Source organism: Oryx dammah, unplaced genomic scaffold, assembly GCF_014754425.2.
Source record: "Oryx dammah isolate SB20612 unplaced genomic scaffold, SCBI_Odam_1.1 HiC_scaffold_3, whole genome shotgun sequence".
In the NCBI taxonomy this organism is placed as follows: domain Eukaryota; kingdom Metazoa; phylum Chordata; class Mammalia; order Artiodactyla; family Bovidae; genus Oryx; species Oryx dammah.
In genome coordinates, this window is record NW_024070187.1 from 47,156,534 (window position 1) to 47,175,461 (window position 18,928).

The window sequence follows — 18,928 nt, forward strand, 5'->3', positions numbered from 1 at the left end:
TCTTTGGCCACTCTTTCTCTGTAGTTCTGCCCATTTAGGCACTTAGAGGGCTCCCTTGCCTGGGGTCCTTCTCTGTTTTTCTGCACATCAGGAACAGAGAGGGGGCCCCCACCCCCTCGCTGGGGTCCTATTCTGTAGATCTGTGCATCACGCACTTAAAGGAGCACCCTGGCTGGGGTCATACTCTGAAGCTCAGTGTGTCAGGCATTTGATGGGCCAGCCTTTCTAGTGTTTAGCTGCTGATGCTGGCATGTGGGGAGAGAGAGGCTACATTAATGGCTTCACACCGTATGAGTGACTCAGCATTATTGCCTTGTTTCCGTGGCTGCCTGGCCTTCTTCCACAGGCATTTCCCACCAGGATCTCCACTCTCACATCCCCTTCATCTGTCTCTCCACAGTCAACAGCAGCCCTCACCCTGGCCCTGGGATTGCTCCACAATCCCTAAACTTCAGCTACCAGCCACTGCGCTTTCCAGGAGACCTGTGTCCCTGTCTGAGGTATGTTTGGCTGTGGCAAGGACTGTCTGATTCTAGTTCCATTTAGGCTGCCACGGATCAACTGTTTCATTCTCAGTCTTTTCTTCTCTGACTCAGACAATTGCCCTGATGTGGGGATCGGACCCCTGCTTCAGTTTCTCTGCCCACCAAGGGCAGGTCCAGTCCTACTAACACTCTTGTTTTTCCCCCTTAGTTCCTTAGTCCTACCGAGTTTTGTATGATTCTATATAATTCTTTTCCGCTGGTCAGGTATTCCTGTCCACTCTCAGCTGGTGTTCTGCATGGATTTCTGTGTTCAAACGCTATTCCTGATGTAACCATGGAGAGAGACATACTCTACATCCACCTACTCCTCTGCCATCCTATTCCTCTGCTGGAATTTTTAATGTTGATAATTTGTATCTAGTTTTTTTTTTTCCTTTGTCTATTCCCTTTATCTTAGGTTTATAGAGGTTTGACTATGATATACCTATGTGTGATTTTTATATTTACCTTCTTTTGGAGTTACTGGGTTTCTTGGATCTGTGAATTCTCATTTTTCACCAAATTTAGGAAACTTGAAAGCTAATATTTCTTAAGGTATTTCCTTATTTCTTTACTTTGAAGGATCCAATTGCATGTATCCCTTCTGAAACTGAATTTTTGTGTTTTTCTTTTCCCAACATTTTTTCATTGACTCAGTTTGAATGATTTCTATTAATCTGAATTTCAAATTTGCTGATCATTCTGCTTTTGAATTCATCCTATAACATTTTCATATCAGATATTCTATATTTGCTTTTTTAAAGAATTAGAGTTTTTGTTTATAGTCCATATATATTTTTGAGATTCTCAATTATATTTATTTTCTTTCAAATTCTTGATCATACTTTCTGTTTTAAAATCCTTATCTGCAAATTGAAACATCAGTTTCATTGTGGTGTCTGTTTCTATTAGCTCTTTTATTCTTTTGGTAGAAAAATACATATTTCTGTTTCCTTTGGCTATGGAATAAATTTTTGTTTTCTCATGTCCAGTAATAATGATTGTTTGCTATATTGTAAAATGCCTGGATTATATTTCTTCTTTTAAAGTGTTTTGTTTTTTACTGACAGATAGCCAAATGAAAATTGATCATCATGAACCTTTATTTTAGGCTTTGTTTGAGTGGTTATGTTTCACTACTTTGCTTTGTTCTACTCTGTGATCCTACTTTGAAAGCATGATTTTTCTGGAGTGTCAACAGCACTCCTGGGGTACTCAGCGAGTCTCCACTCTAGCTGGAACATACTGTAAAGCTCTCAGCACTGGGGAACCTCTCATATCTTCATTCAGTTATTAGTCCCCAGCAGCTGTTCTCTGACACATCTTAAAATCTCACCCTAAGCCTTTATAGCCTTGCTTTCAGCCAAGGGACAGAGGAAATAACATGCTCACATAAGAGTTTTTCTCTGTACAGCTCTCCTTCCTCCTCCTGTTTCACAGGTCAGAAGCTCTGACTCTTATTTCTGCCTGCTTCCTTCATTGAGACTGCAGCTTTTCACTTGGGTTTCTCCTCTTTGTGCTGTAGTCAAAAACAAACAAACAAACAAAACACCTCTTAAGCAGGAAGTCAGAGTGAATGTACGGTTCACTTGTCAGAGTTTTTCTCTTTTTTTCAGATAAAATAGGCTTACCCTTTGTTGTCCATTCTTGAAAAAAATTGCCTCATATAGTTTGTCTCTTTTTATACTTGTTTGCAAAGGGTACAGTAGTCTGATATAGTAACTGTGTCGTGGCTAGAAGTGAAAATTCCAAGTATATTTTATTTTCACCTAGATAAAGAAAACGAGGCATAGGGTTTACCATATTTATCTCAAAGCAGTACTTTTGAGGAAAATGCATTCTCTTTGTCTCAATCTAAAGAGGAATTTAGATTGATTTAAAATGAATTTGTTAGAATCTGGTCTAGAATATTACCAGGGAGACAATAATATTTAAATATTCACCTTGGATTAACAAGCTGTCAAAACACCCTCATAATCATTATCAGATGAATACTCATATTATATATTCAATATTTTTACATATAGTACATTTTAATCACTCATCTTTTAACACTATGGCAGCCTTGTGGGATGACAATATTTCATATAGAGAGACTTCAACAAAGAGAGATTAAGTAATTTGCTCAAAGTGACACATAGAAGTTGCACTGGAGCCAGAAATCCACCACAAAAAGCCCAAGGCCATATTTTTTATCTAGTGTGTTTTATCGCAACAAAAGATGAGCCTTTTCCCTTGTGATCTCCAAAAACACGGTTTTATTCACTTCCTGCTATACCACCCATTCCACTCCGCTGCCCCCATAAAACAAAATGAGTCTGAAGAGTGGAGAAAAGGTGAAAAACACAATCAGAGTTAGAATTAAAGATAAGTACAAAGGAAATTTCTAGGAAATATCATACTATCAGAATTATTAATTTAAGATATATCTGTACTTCCACTTCAAGTTTGACATTAAGAAGATATTATTTATATTTCAAGACTCAGTATAGATGTTATTTCTTCTATGAAAACTTTACTAAATACTCACTTTTATCTCCCCTCCAGATTGGATGTGGTGTCCCCTTTCTGAGTGTTGGAATATTTACTAGAGTACTCATGACAAGATACTTAATTTTCCCTTTACTTATCTACTTATGGACTCGGGTTCCAAAAACTTGAATCTTAAGAGTCTGGGCTTGTATTATTCAGGGCTTTATCTCAAGAATAGGAGCATTATCCCTAAAATACAGAGAGTGTTCAAATTTAAAAATTATATACACACACACACATCTTGTACAATCAAGAAGGTTGAAAAACAGCTATGCATGATAAAAACAAGATCTGCTTTCTAAAGCAAGATGATTTCCACCTTCACCATCACGCTGATAGTGAAGCCCAGCTTGATTACGCTATGATTATTTTTAGCTTTTCTTCAGAATTCATTAGTGCTTGTACAGTGGAAGATAGGCTCATATATCCCTGTCTATGAAATAGTCATAGAAAAACCAGCTTCTTCATGTTAACTGTAGCTATGAAGTATTATTATTTACCAGGCATATAATCTAATAAAATTTTCATATGGCCATTTATTATATCAGTGAATTGTTTTAGGAAATAAATGACAGTTGCAATATTTGACAGACATGCAAGTGTTGAATGTGTGTGCTTAGTCTCTCAGTCATATCTGACTCTTTGCAACCCCATGGATTGTAGTCTGCCGGGTTCCTCAGTCCATGGTGATTCTCCAAGCAAGAATAATACAGTGGGTTGCCATGCCCTCCTCCAGGGGATCTTCCGAACCCAGGGATGGAACCCAGGTCTCCTGCATTGCAGGTGGATATTTTACTGTCTGAGCCACTAGAGAAGGCAAATAATACTGGAATGGATAAACTATCCCTTCTCCTGGGAAACTTCCTGACCCAGGAATTGAACCAGGGTCTCCTACATTGCAGGCAGATTCTTTACCAGCTGAGCTACCAGGATTAACAGAATAAATGTTTTAATGGAAGGCACTTCATTAGCAAGAAAATACTTCCTTTTTCATACAGATAGATGTACAATCTAGGTGTTAAAACAAGTCACTAAAATTGTTTCAAAGAATAACATAACCTTTGTCACACATTTAGCAAAATATTAATGGTTTCAGGAAAATAATACTACAGAAACACCTAATTTGCTAAAAATAACATTCCCCCCCCCATTCTATCTCTTCCTTCTCTACTAGTGGGTCTCACTTAGTAAACTGTTTAGGTTGCCTCAGGATATAAAAACTGTCAAGAACATTATTGAGACATGGGCAAATTTGGTAGAATCTTCTCTGTCAGAATAGATGACAACTAATTATAGTCTAGAAACTGGAAACCCTTGGGGAAGAAGTGAAGTCTGAGTCTGCCCAGATAAGATTGTTTGAGGCTATTTTTGATGGTGATAGTATTTATGAGCTATATTAATAATAGATGAACTGATGTTGTAGCACTAAAATATGAAAACATTCTTATTTGACCACCAGGAAGTTGCTTGCTTGGCAACAATAATAAAAATGAAATAAGCATTAAATAATAAATCACCTCTTTTAAAGGAAAGATTTCATGGTGTTCTTTAATATTCATAAAGTTGTTAACAAAAGTTTTTAAAGCTTTACATTGTGTCATTCTGAGAGAGATGAGGGAATATGTTTTCCTTAATTTAAAAGAAGCTTTGGGATTTCTTTCTCTAATGATTGTGCTTTCTTGGTTCTGACATTGTTTTCTGTATATTCTCTGTTATTAAAAAATGAATATTATCTACAATAAAATACCACTACTAGCTTGCTTTTTTCTGTGAGCTAAGATTTAATAAATAGTCACCCTTGAAATTTTATTCTTTTTCTTGACAAGGGAGGAAAAAAGGGCTTCTTGGTTTCTCTCTTGAACCTTCATAAACAGCTTTCTTTTGAGTCTGCAGACTTAGGGAGTGCACCAGAGAAGCAGAGCTGGTGTGCTTTGACTCAATATACTATGTAATTTTCTACTCTGAAGCCTCCATCAGACTTTGGTGCCACAGTGACTGATGTTTTCCTGGGTGTATTGGAGCATTTGTATTAAACAATGTCCCTTTACTTCAGGCTTTAGTTGCAAATATATGTCTCCATGAAGGAGAAGACCAACAATGCTGCCAGTTCCCTGTGAATGAATTTATTAGATTCTATTTCACTCCATCTTAAAGCATGTGTGTAACTAATGGTCGAAAAGGTACTGGTAGAAAAGAAAAAAAAAAAACAAAAAACAAAATAAAACTGAAAAGAGATATAATGGTAAAATAAAATAAATAATAAAACAACAAAAAAAGATACAAATAACTATCTTCTTATTTTATGGACTAATTAACCTTACATGTATAATTCTAACAATGTTGACTGTCAAGATAGGAAGAAAAGCTAGAAGAAATAGGATAATCCCTTTATTTATTGTTTATTTCATTATTAGACCATGGTTTCTGTTGTTATAATTGAGTAGTAGGGGCACACAGAATTGAAGGACTGCATTGGAAACTCACTCAGTAAACAAACACAGAAAATATATTTAGAATAGGAATGGGTTTAAAATTTTAGGGTTTCATACAGATTCTTAAACATATATAAAAGTTGTCTCTTTTTTTTCAAGTAATTGGAAAACTTTTGAAAAAATAGGCTCAAATACTGAAAAAGAAAAAAAAATACTACAATGAGAGTGATAAGAAAGTGTCAAAATTCTAGGAGAACAGTAAAGAGAATAGATAAGAGAAAGAGTCAGAAAACTTAACTCTGAGTTTCTTCAAAAACTGACAAAGAGGTGCAGAAGAAGACAGCACAGTTATTCACGAGGGAGACCCCTTCTCATAACTCCAGGCTCTGGGCTAATTTACTTAAGTGCATAATTATTTCAAAGATGTTGAACTCTATTGAATGCTTTTCTTGAGAGCAGCTGTACAGAAAAATTGGAGAAATTCTCTGTAAGTTCGTGGGTAAATTATTTTACGAAGCCCTAGAGCACAATTTCAACTGTCATACCAAATAAGTACATTAATAGAAATCAGAATAATGGTGTCCATTTTCAGAGAACTTGGACAATGTACCTTCATAAAAGGAGAAATCCTGGAGATGCTAAAAAGAGATTTCAGGTCCTAGCACTAGATAGGTGCCTGAGATATAATTGTAAATGAGTGAAAAAAGCTGGTTCTATTAAGAGTTCACATCTGTACTGCTTACTATGTACAAAGAAGTCTTTAGCAAATTTAGCAAATAAAGTACAAGACATTCAGGTAAATGTGGTGTTTCAGGTAAACAATGAGCAATCTATTTTAAAAATTTAAATATGTCCCAGAAGGTAATGGCACCCCACTCCAGTACTCTTGCCTGGAAAATCCCATGGACGGAGGAGCCTGGTAGACTGCAGTGCATGGGTTCGCTGAGAGTTGGACATGACTGAGTGACTTCACTCTCACTTTTCACTTTTTACTTTCAAACATTGGAAAAGGAAATGGCAACCCACTCCAGTGTTCTTGCCTGGAGAATTCCAGGGATGGGGAAGCCTGGTGGGCTTCTGTCTATGGGATCGCACAGAGTCAGACATGACTGAAGCTACTTAGCAGCAGCAGCAGCAGCAGCATGTACTATTTAGGGTAGCTCAGCTGGTAAAGAATCCACTTGCAATGCAAGAGACCCTGGTTGACTCCTGGGTTAGGAAGATGTCCTGGAGAAGGGACAGGCTCCCCACTCCAGTATTCTTGGGCTTCCCTGGTGGCTCAGTCAGTGAAGAATCATCCTGCAGTGTGGGAGACCTGGGTTTGATCCCTGGGTTGGGAAGACACACTGGAGGAAGACATGGCAACCCATTCTAGTATCTTGCCTGGAGAATCCCACGGACAGAGGTGCCTGCCTGGCTAGAGTCCATGGGGTTACAAAGAGTCACACAAAACTGAGCGACTAAGCACAGCACAGAGTGCTATGTTGGGGACATTTTACACTAAAAGTTGTTTATCTGAAATTCAAATTTAACTGCATATTCTGTGTTTTATCTAGCAACTCCATTTAGCACATTAAACTATTAATTCATTTGATTCTTTATTTATTTTTATTTTTTATTTTTATTTTTTTAATTTATTTTTTATTTTACTTTACAATTCTGTATTGGTTTGGCCATACATTGACATGAATCCACCACAGGTGTACATGAGTTCCCAAACATGAACCCCCCTCCCACCCCCCTCCCCATAACATCTCTCTGGGTCATCCCCGTGTGCCAGCCCCAAGCATGCCGTATCCTGCATCGGACATAGACTGGTATTTCGATTCTTACATGATATTATACATGTTTCAATGCCATTCTCCCAAATCATCTCACCCTCTCCCTCTCCCTCTGAGTCCAAAAGTCTGCTATACACATCTGTGTCTTTTTTGCTGTCCTGCATACAGGGTCATCATTGCCATCTTTCTAAATTCCATATATATGTGTTAGTATACTGTATTGGTGTTTTTCTTTCTGGCTTACTTCACTCTGTATAATCGGCTCCAGTTTCATCCATCTCATCAGAACTGATTCAAATGTATTCTTTTTAATGGCTGAGTAATACTCCATTGTGTATATGTACCACAGCTTTCTTATCCATTCATCTGCTGATGGACATCTAGGTTGTTTCCATGTCCTGGCTATTATAAACAGTGCTGCGATGAACATTGGGGTACATGTGTCTCTTTCAGTTGTTTTACTTTGTAAATTTTATAGAAATACAGTTGCTTTACAATATTGTATTAGCCTCTACTATACAGCAAAATGAATCAGCTACACATACACATATATCCCCTCTCTTTTTGGATTTTCTTCCCATTTAGGCCACGACAGAGCATTGAGTAAAGTTCCCTGTGCTTCACAGTAGGTTCTCATTAGTTACCTATTTTATACATAGTATCAATTGTGTTTACATATCAGTTCCAACCTCCCAATTCATCTGATTCTTAAAATAACCTGGCCGGCTAGATATTTTCTTTTTTTTTTTTTTTTTTCATTTTACAGATGATAAACTAAGGCAGAGAGGAAGTTTTATAATCTTCCAGGTTCATGTGGATAGTGATCTATGAAGCTTGGTTCAAAGCCAAGAGGCTTCAGAGACCCTGATCCTACTGTTAAGTCACTTCAGTCGTGTCCAACTCTGTGCAACCCCATAGACGGCAGCCCACCAGGCTCTTCCATTCGTGGGATTCTCCAGGCAAGAACACTGGAGTGGGTTGCCATTTCCTTCTCCAATGCATGAAAGTAAAGTGAAAGTGAAGTTACTCAGTTGTGTCCAACTGTTAGCGACCCCATGGACTGCAGCCTATCAGGCTCCTCCGTCCATGGGATCAGGCAAGAGTAGTGGAGTGGGGTGCCATTTCCTTCTCCATCCTGATCCTAACTGCTCTCTAAATAGCCTTGCATCTACCCAGAAATGTGATGAAGACCAGGCCCAAGATGAAGAAAAATGAAGGACTCGTAGGCAGCAAGACCTCTGAAAAAATATTAAATTTAGAATCTGTGTTAGAACCCCTGCTTCTAATATCTCCCCACTATAATTGTCACTCTGCCATATAATTGCTGCCATATGAGTTTTCTAAAATTTAAATATAGTCATCTTGCTTACTGGTCCAGATTTTCCAGCAGCTCTTAGAAACTCATGATAAAATTATGCGCTTTTTGCATGATAGATGAGGTCTTCATAATTGGACACCTGCCCACCTCCATTACTTCACTTCTCACAACCTCCTTTTATTTCCCCAGCTTTACATGTATACACAGACGTGCTGTACCTCAGAACCAATGAAGTAGGTTAGTTTCCTGAATTAAAGAATATACATTCATATTATTTGAAGTGTTGTTGTTCAGTTGCTACATTGTGTCCAATTCTTTGCAACCCCATGAACTGTAGCATTCCAGGCTTCCCTGTCCTTCAGTATCTCCCTGAGTTTGCTCAAACTAATGTCCATTGAGTTAGTGATGCCATTCAACCATCTCATCCTCTGTTGTCCCCTTCTCCTCCTTGCCTTCAATTTTTCCCATTTCCCAGCATCAGAGTCTTCTCCAGTGGGTCTGCTCTTCGCATCAAGTGGCCAAAGTATTGGAGCTTCAGCTTCAGGATTAGTCCTTCCAATGAATATTTAGGATTGCTTTCTTTTAGGATTGACTGATTTGATCTCCTTGCAGTCCAAGGGATTCTCAAGAGTTCTCCAACACCACAGTTCAAAAGCATCTTTGGCACTCAGATTTCTTTATGGTCCACCTCTCACATCTGTACATAACTACTGGAAAATAGTGGGCTCTATATAAAGATAGTAAACAAATGCTCTTTCATATCACCTTGCATTGCCTATGCCATTACACTATTTCTTTTTACTCTTTCCTTGGTGAATTCTTGCTACCTTTCACTCTCCAAAGGCTCTCTTCATGGGAAGCTGTGCTTGGCTCTCCAAGGCCAACTTTCATGTTGCTTGTTACCTAACTACTCAAAGGCAGCCATGTTTAGATTTGCCTTTCTAGATTTTGCTTTAGATTTAAAGTAGTTTAATCTTGACAGCAGATATTTAAGCAATGTTTACAAAAAAGAAGCAGAAACAAATAAATGCTTTCCAAAGCCTTATTACCCAGTTAATGCTTTTAGTCATCTCTTGTACATTGTAAGGTCTCAAAAGTATCTACTGATTGAGTGAGTGATTCCCTGCTTGTTATTCCTAAATTACCTTTAGTGAAAAAACTACAGCTTTACATAAAGTAACTCCTGTTAATAAAACTCAAGATAGTATTGTTTTGAAACCTCAGTATGTGCCCTAGTGACATTTCAAACTAGCCCCTGTGCCTGGAGGGCAAGAAGAGGCTGAAGAAAGAGGCAGGCCACTCCAGATTGGTCAGTGATAGTTTTAATAAGCAAGCGGACTTAATTATCAGGCTTGTCTTGGGTGCCCACATGACCAATAAACCTCCGAACCCATCCATCAGAATTATAAAAGTTTAATATAGAGTCCTTAACTAGGTTCAGTCACACACACTGTCCAGAAGGTCCCAACAGCACTTTGCTCTCTCAAGGCTGTGTCCTTAAAAAAGGCTCCTGCTGAGGATACACTGGGCAGAATGCACATTCTGAGAACAGGGGAGAAGATGAAGGGCATGCCTTGCCCAGGTCCAGCTCACAGGTCAACCAGTGGTCACTTCCTCTTGATTATTTCCTCTGAAAAAGATTTATCATGTACTTGTTTCCAGATATGATGTATTAAATCTATCATCAAGACTTTATGATTTTTATGCTGAATGTTATGATGAACAAAATTTAAAATAGCTAGTAACTGCTGAGTAAATTTTAATTGATTATTAAATTCCAAAAATGAGAACTTGAATGTGCTTATGTTTGTTTGTATTATACTCTGTCTTCCAGATATCAAAGCTATAATTCTCAATAATGTAAGTCACTTATACTATCTCTACAACCCTCCTTGAAAAACAGAGTGAAACAAGTAGAATAAATTGATAGGGGCTCATAGGGGTGTTGGTGTTGCTGTAGTAATTGTTGCTGTTCTTCTTTCTCGTCTTCCTTTCTTTACCCTCATTCCCTCATCCCCCTCCACTTCCTCTCAGTTATTAAGAGAAATTTTGAGAATTGCTTGGCATGGAAAAATAACAAAGGTTGTCAGAAGAAAAAAATTATACCTTTGTTGTCAGAAAACACTAGACAAGGCTATATATGTACTTAAAATGTTTATATATAGTATATATGGGGAATATCTATTGTAGCATATATATATATGCTAAATGCATTTATAAAAGTTGCATATATATGTATATACAAAAACACACAGATATATATGTGTGCACATATCTGTATATACATAGACATAATATGTTCTACAATAAAAGCAAGTTTCAATATTTAGCAAATTATGCATAGGACTTATAGCAACAAATATACTTATAGTAGCAAATTATAAATTCAAATGTAAGTGAGAATTCTTTTTTTCTAAATATTTAGTGCTTGTCTAAATACCATGTCACACCCTTAAATTGGTTGTGGTTTGCCTGCAGGTGCATTCAAATTAGGCTTACTTAGGTATTACTCTTTGTAGGCAGCAGAGAGAAAGCAAGTTTAGGAATTAGCAATTAAGTAAATACCTAAACATACATACAGATTTCTCAAGAGGCAGGTCAGGTGATCTGGTATTCCCATCTCTTTCAGAATTTTCCACAGTTTATTGTGATCCACACAGTCAAAGGCTTTGGCATAGTCAATAAAGTAGATATAGATGTATTTCTGGAACTCTCTTGCTTTTTCCATGATCCAGCAGATGTTGGCAATTTGATCTTTGGTTCCTCTGCCTTTTCTAAAACCAGCTTGAACATCTGGAAGTTCACAGCTCACGTACTGTTGAAGCCTTCCTTGGAGAATTTTGAGCATTACTTTACTAGCATGTGAAATGAGTGCAATTATGCGGTAGTTTGAGCATTCTTTGGCATTGCCTTTCTTTGAGATTGGAATCAAAACTGACCATTTCCAGGCCCGTGACCACAGCTACATTTTCCAAATTTGCTGTCATGTTGAGTGCAGCATTTTCACAGCATCATCTTTTAGGATTTGAAACAGCTCAATTGGAATTCCATCACCTCCACTAGCTTTGTTTGTAGTGATTCTTCTTAAAGCCCACTTGAACATTCCAGGATGTCTGGCTCTAGATGAGTGATCTCACCATCGTGATTATCTGGGCCGTGAAGATCTTTTTTGTACAGTTCTTCTGTGTATTCTTGCCACCTCTTCTTAAAATCTTCTGATTCTTTCAGTTCCATACTGTTTCTGTTCTTTATTGTAGCCATCTTTGCATGAAATGTTCTCTTGGTAACTCTAATTTTCTTGAAGAGATCTCTAGTCTTTCTCATTCTATGGAAAGGCTTTCTTATCTCTCCTTGCTATTCTTTGGAAGCCTGCATTCAAATGGGTATATCTTTTCTTTTCTCCTTTGCTTTTTGCTTCTCTTTTCATAGCTATTTGTAAGGCCTCCTCAGACAACCATTTTGCATTTTGCTTTTTTCCATTCCTTTTTCGTGGGGATGGTCTTGGTCCTTGTCTCCTGTACAATGTCATGAACCTCTGTCCATAGTTCATCAAGCATTCTATCAAATCTAGTCCCTTAAATCTATTTCTCACTTCCACTGTATAATCATAAGGGACTTGATTTAGGTCATACCTGTATAATCTAGTGGTTTTCCCTACTTTCTTCAATTTAAGTCTGAATTTGGCAATAAGGTGTTCATGATCTGATCCACAGTCGGCTCCCAGTCTTCTTTTTGCTGACTTTATAGAGGTTCTCCACCTTTGGCTGCAAAAAATGTAATCAATCTGATATCGGTGTTGACCATCTTGTGATGTCCATGTGTAGAGTCTTCTCTTGTGTTGTTGGAAGAGGGTATTTGCTATGACCAGTGTGTTCTCTTGGCAAAACTCTATTAGCCTTTGCCCTGCTTCATTGTATACTCCAAGCCCAAATTTGCATGTTACTCCAGGTGTTTCTTGACTTCCTACTTTTGCATTCCATTCCCCTACAATGAAAAGGACATCTTTTTTGGGTGTTAGTTCTCTTGAGAAATCTGTGTGCAGGTCAGGAAGCAACAGTTACAACTGGACATGGAACAACAGACTAGATCCAAACAGGAAAACGAGTATGTCAAGGCTATATATTGTCACCCTGCTTATTTAACTTATATGCAGAGTACATTATAAGAAACACTGGGCTGGAGGAAGCACAAGCTGGAATCAAGATTGCCGGGAGAAATATCAATAACTTCAGATAAGAGGAAGACACTATCCTTATGGCAGAAAGCAAAGAAGAACTAAAGAGCCTCCTGATGAAAGTGAAAGAAGAGAATGAAAAAGTTGGCTTAAAACTCAACATTCAGAAAGCTAAGATCATAGCATCTGGTCCCATCACTTCATGGCAAGTAGATGGGGAAACAGTGACAGACTTTACTGGTTTGGGCTCCCATGAAATGAAAAGACTGCACCCATAAATTGAAAAGATGCTTACTCCTTGGAAGAAAAGTTGTGACCAACCTAGACAGCATTTTAAAAAGCAGAGACATTGCTTTGCCAACAAAGGTCCATCTAGTCAAGGGTATGGTTTTTCCAGTAATTATGTATGGATGTGAGAGTTGGACTATAAAGAAAGCTGAGCGCCGAAGAATTGATGCTTTTGAACTGTGGTGTTGGAGAAGACTCTTGAGAGTCCCTTGGACTGCAAGGAGATCCAACCAGTCCATTCTGAAGGAGATCAGCCCTGGGATTTCTTTGGAAGGACTGATGTTGAAGTGAAACTCCAATACTTTGGCCACCTGATATGAAGAACTGACTCATTTGAAAAGACCCTGATGCTGGGACAGATTGAAGGTGGGAGGAGAAGGGGACGACAGAGGATGAGATGGTTGGATGGCATCACTGACTCGATGGACATGAGTTTGAGTAAACTCTGGGAGTTGTTTGTTTATGGGCCAGGAGGCCTGATGTGCTGCAGTGTATGGGGTCACAAACCATCAAACAAAACTGAATGACTGAACTGAACTCAACTGAAATGCCTAAAATTGAAGTTGCTCTTTTCATGGACTGTAGCCTACCAAGCTCTTCCATCTATTGGATTGTCCAGGCAAGAATATTGGATTTGGTTGCTATTTCCTTCTACATGAAATCTTCTCAACCCAGGGACTGAACCCAGGTCTCCCTCATTGTAGGCAGATGCTTTATCATCTGAGCCACCAAGGAACTCCCAAATACCTAAACAGGCATAAATGTTAGAAGCTTAGCTCTTTAAAATGCCTGTCTATCCTGACAGGTTATTACAACTTGTCACCAACTAGCAAATGCCTGAGACTTAACATTTGTGTATGAATCAATTGCTTAGGACTTAGTAATTTTTCTTTTAAGGAAGAATAGTCTATAAGATTGTTACTTCCTCACACAGTATCACAAAAGACTATTTGATGTATAATATGTTGTCAAAATAATTTTTTAATTATGCTTAAGAACTCAGGAAAGTACACAGGTTTTACTATCTTTTTGTGATACTGAGAGGAAGGTTGGGTGGCTTCTTGTACATAGGACTCACTATTCCAAGCTAGAAAAGATTTCAACCTTCCAGCAGAGCCGGCTGTATAATTATGGGTTTTGTACTTCTAGTGTCAGTGTCTCAGGGTTGCTCTCTGTTCTACAGAGAATAAATGTTCATCTGATTCTCATTTTTATATGACCTCATATTCTTATACTTTGAGCTATAATTTGCCATTAAGTTTTCTCTGCTGATATTTCACTGCCTTTTTTTAAAAACATTAAAGGAGAGAAGTCTATGGTTATGATGATGATGATCATGATGAAGAGAAGGAGGGACAAAACACTAACAAGCAACACTGCCATTCTTGAGCTTGTGTTTGGTACCAAGAACTGTATTAAGCACCACTGCTTATTACTTCTTACAGTAATACTGTGAGTTAGGTGGTATTTCCATTTTGTAGAAAGGACATATGAGTCACAGAATAGTTACCCAAGTTAGCATGGCTGGTAAATGGTGAGTAAACTCACATTTTTATGACTTCAAAGCACTCATGTGTTATTCATAGTGCTATGGCTTGGACAAGAGTCCCATGCGTATGTAGTTGAGAACTAAATATCATACAATATCCAAGCAATTAGGTGAAGTGGACAGTTGGAGATAATTTGATTGAAAATATCTTGCATAAAATAGCCCTATATAATGAACCAACAGGACATTAAAAAATGTCTCCCATTTGTCTAACACACATGGTTTCAGATTTTTATGTTATTATTATTATTTTTTGGTTTGTTTATATCTTGTTATCCTTACACAAACATTTTCAAGACCATTATATCACATGGAGAATGAAAATTCCAAAAGGTTAAATTCTAAAAAAGGCAATAAGAGGTAAAACAAATTCTCAAATGTGTATCTTATCACTTTCTCCAATACATTTTTTTCCAAAAAAATACTGTCAACAGTATTTCACATTATTTTTGTCTTAAGACTTTTAAAATGATCTCCTATATCATAGATTAATTACCTTAAAATGGAAATTACTTAATTCTCAAGATATTTCTTTTCCTGATTCAACACATTGCAAAAAACTGCAACACACTTCCTCAGTCACACTTGGTATGGCTGATATTTTACAGTGCTTGTCACGTCATGGAAACTCAGAATGGTAATAATAAAAACACTGGATAAATATACAGGTAACATGCTTTGAATGACTAGTATATACCAGTGGCTATGCTCAGACTTTTACATGCATTGTCCTATCTAATCTACCAAAACAGGAGACTGATAGCAGAGTAGCTGGCTTTTCTGAACAGTATAGTCTTTTACATTTAATAGTTTCAGGGATACATGATTCTTTCCTCCCAAGTTTCAGACAGTTGTGCAAAACAAATGAAATATTGCAGAAAAACAAAAATAAGGAAGCAAAGTATCGCAAATGATCAAAAATACACAGGAATATGACAGAATAAATGAGGCATTAGCACAGGGTGACTGTCACATTGGAACAAAAGGAAAATAGGGATGTTTACCTTAATGAGGTAATGATCCATTATTCACTCTCCAAATGACAATCATAAACTTCTGAGAAATGTTCTGGAAATTTTAGAACATCTAGCCAGCCTCTACAGATTTCTATTCATTCGTTTGTATAAGAGTACCACAGTCACTTTTGTTTAGGACCTCATCAAAAATATCTCAGTGTGTTACTAAAAGGAGAAAAGGAATTGAAACTATTAGATCTTCCATACCCTTCCAGGATTACCACAGAAGGATTTAATGTTGCATGCAAACTCTTTATGTTCACTCCTTGCTATGGAATCTTCAGTTCAGTCAGTCAGTCGTGTCTGACTTTTTGCGACCCCATGATACACAGCAGGCCAGGCCTCTCTGTCCATCACCAACTCCAGGAGTTTACTCAAACTCATGTCCATTAAGTCGGTGATGTCATCCAACCATCTCATCCTCTGCGGTCCTTTCCTTCTCCTGCCCTCAATCTTTCCCAGCATGAGGGTCTTTTCAAATGAGTCAGCTCTTCACATCAGGTGGCAAAAGTATTGGACTTTCAGCTTCAACATCAGTCCTTCCAATGAACACCCAGGACTGATTTCCTTCAGGATGCACTGGTTGGATCTCCTTGCAGTCCAAGGGACTCTCAAGATTCTTCTCTAACACCACAGTTCAAAAGCATCAATTCTTTGGCCCTCAGCTTTCTTTATAGTCCAACTCTCACATCCATATATGACCACTGGAAAAACAATAGCCTTGACTAGATGGACCTTTGTTGACAAAGTAATGTCTCTGCTTTTTAATATGCTGTCTATGTTGGTCATAATTTTCCTTCCAAGGAGCAAGCCTCTTTTAATTTCATGACTGCAATCACCATCTGCAGTGATTTTGCTGCTGCTAAGTCACTTTAGTCGTATCCGACTCTGTGTGACCCCATAGATGGCAGCTCACCAGGCTCCTCCGTCCCTGGGATTCTCCAGGCAAGAACACTGGAGTGGGTTGCCATTTCCTTCTCCAATGCATGAAAGTGAAAAGTGAAAGGGAAGTCACTCAGTCGCATCCAACTCTTCACGACCCCATGGACTGCAGCCTACCAGGCTCCTCCAACCATGGAATTTTCCAAGCAAGAGTACTGGAGTGGGGTGCCATCACCTTCTCCGGCAGTGATTTTGGAGCCCCCCAAAATAAAGTCAGCCACTGTTTCCACTGTTTCCCCATCTATTTGCCATGAAGTGATGGGACCAGTGCCATGATCTTAGTTTTCTGAATGTTGAGCTTTAAGCCAAATTTTTCTCTCTCCTCTTTCACTTTCATCAAGAGGATTTTTAGTTCCTCTTCACTTTCTGCCATAAGGGTGGTGTCATCTGCATATCTGAGGTTATTGATATTTCTCCTGGCAATTCAGGCCAGTGGCTGAGAGGAGCTACCCCACGTCCAAGGTAAGGAACAGCGGCTGCACTTTGCTGGAGCAGCCATGGAGAGATACCCCACGTTCAAGGTTAGAGAAACCCCAGTAAGATGGTAGGCACTGAGAGAGGGCATCAGAAGGCAGACAGACTGAAACCACAATAACAGACAATAGCCAGTCTGATCACACGGACTACAGCCTTGTCTAACTCAGTGAAACTAAGCCACGCCGTGTGAGGCCACCCAAGACAGAATCTTCAGTGCACACTATTATGTTAAGTACATTTTAAACATTAATTATTACTAACTTTTAATTTTCAAATGTCTTTGTTTTAGAGAGAGGTATGTAGCTGGATTTCATGTTTTGATCAAATGCCATGCGTGGATAGGTCCGGCACTGGTCACAGAGGCCCCAAATCTCAGAAATAGTAACTCTGGTATAGCAGATAAAGTATAGACTCTGACCTTCAGATAGACTGTGTTTAAATTTTTTCCTATGGTTTCTACACTCCATCCTGCTAACCAGACCTCTGCGGAAAACATTTCTTCAGCTTGAAACCCAAAATTTAATTTAAGTAATAAAAAAGCCATGATTGCTTTGAAGTCATTTCTTCCAGGATATTCTTACATAGCACTCCACATCTTGAAGAGGGGGCCCTCTCTTTGCATTTCCATGGGACCTTGAGCTAATGTCAACATTGCATTTCCACTATACTGATTAACATTCTTATTTATTTATCAAGTTCTCTGTTTGCCCAATACTTATCACAGGGCCTGGAACAGAGTAGTTCCAGCAAATGGAGTTCCAGTTATTGTTGGCTGTTGCTGGATGTCCATGACTGGCAATGCCATCTCCACCAGTAATCTCTGTCCCATTGCTGACTTGGATGTACTCTACCCACTGCTTTAAGCCATGTGGGATCTTCCTGTGAGGTTGGGGCCCTTCCTCAGCTATAACCTCTCCCTCTACAGGTTGTCTTGTCTTTCGATTTCTTTATTCTTTTTTATATTAAAATAGATAATTTCAGGGAGCAAGCATGGCTTCTTCTTTTCTCTAAACAGGAATTTCTCATCACAATCCAGAGTGTGGCTAAGGGTTTGGGGTGAACAAGTATAGATAACAGATTCCTGAGCCATTCATGTGCCGATTCACAAAGCTTGGACTGTCTTGGAGTTTGTAGTGAGTCAGTGGAGAGCTTTAATTAAGAGAGTGACAAGGCTAGATTTTCATTTTAGATAGATCACTCTACTGGCTCTGAAGAAGATGGATTTGAGGAGAAAAATATTAGGGAGCACAGAAATCAATAATAAGGGCATTCAATACTACAGACCTGCATATGAAGGGCCTATACCAAGGATAAGTAAACTTTTTTTCTGTAAAGGGCCAGATAGTACATATTTTGGGCTTTATCATAGCTACTCAACTCTGCCTCAAGAGCTAAAAATGTAGACAAAAGGTAAATGAATGACTGTATCAGTGTTCCAATAAAGCTTACTTTATGGAAACTCAAGTTTAAATTTTATATAATTTTCATTTGTCACATAATTCCACCTCCTTCTTCTCTGTTTTCATGGACATTCATAACATTGAGACTTGTGGCTAATAGCTGTAGTGAAATTTAATTATTTTATTTCTTAGTAAATATATACTAATATGTTCCAAATGGAATAATCTGAAAAATAACAGAGGAGATGGAAAAAACCTATCAAATTTGTCTTTGGAGAAATGTATCTGCCAATTCTCATCCATGAAAACATCTGTGAAAAATATAAGATGTCATTTTGGTGCAACCAAATAAAATATCCAGTTTAAGCCAATGGAGGAGCTGCATTTTGAGGGCTGTCACATGAACTGAGTCTGATAGGATATCACCTTTGTAAGACAAACAAGCTTTTATTGTATAAGAAATCTATGGAATTCAGAACAATAGAGAAGCTGAAA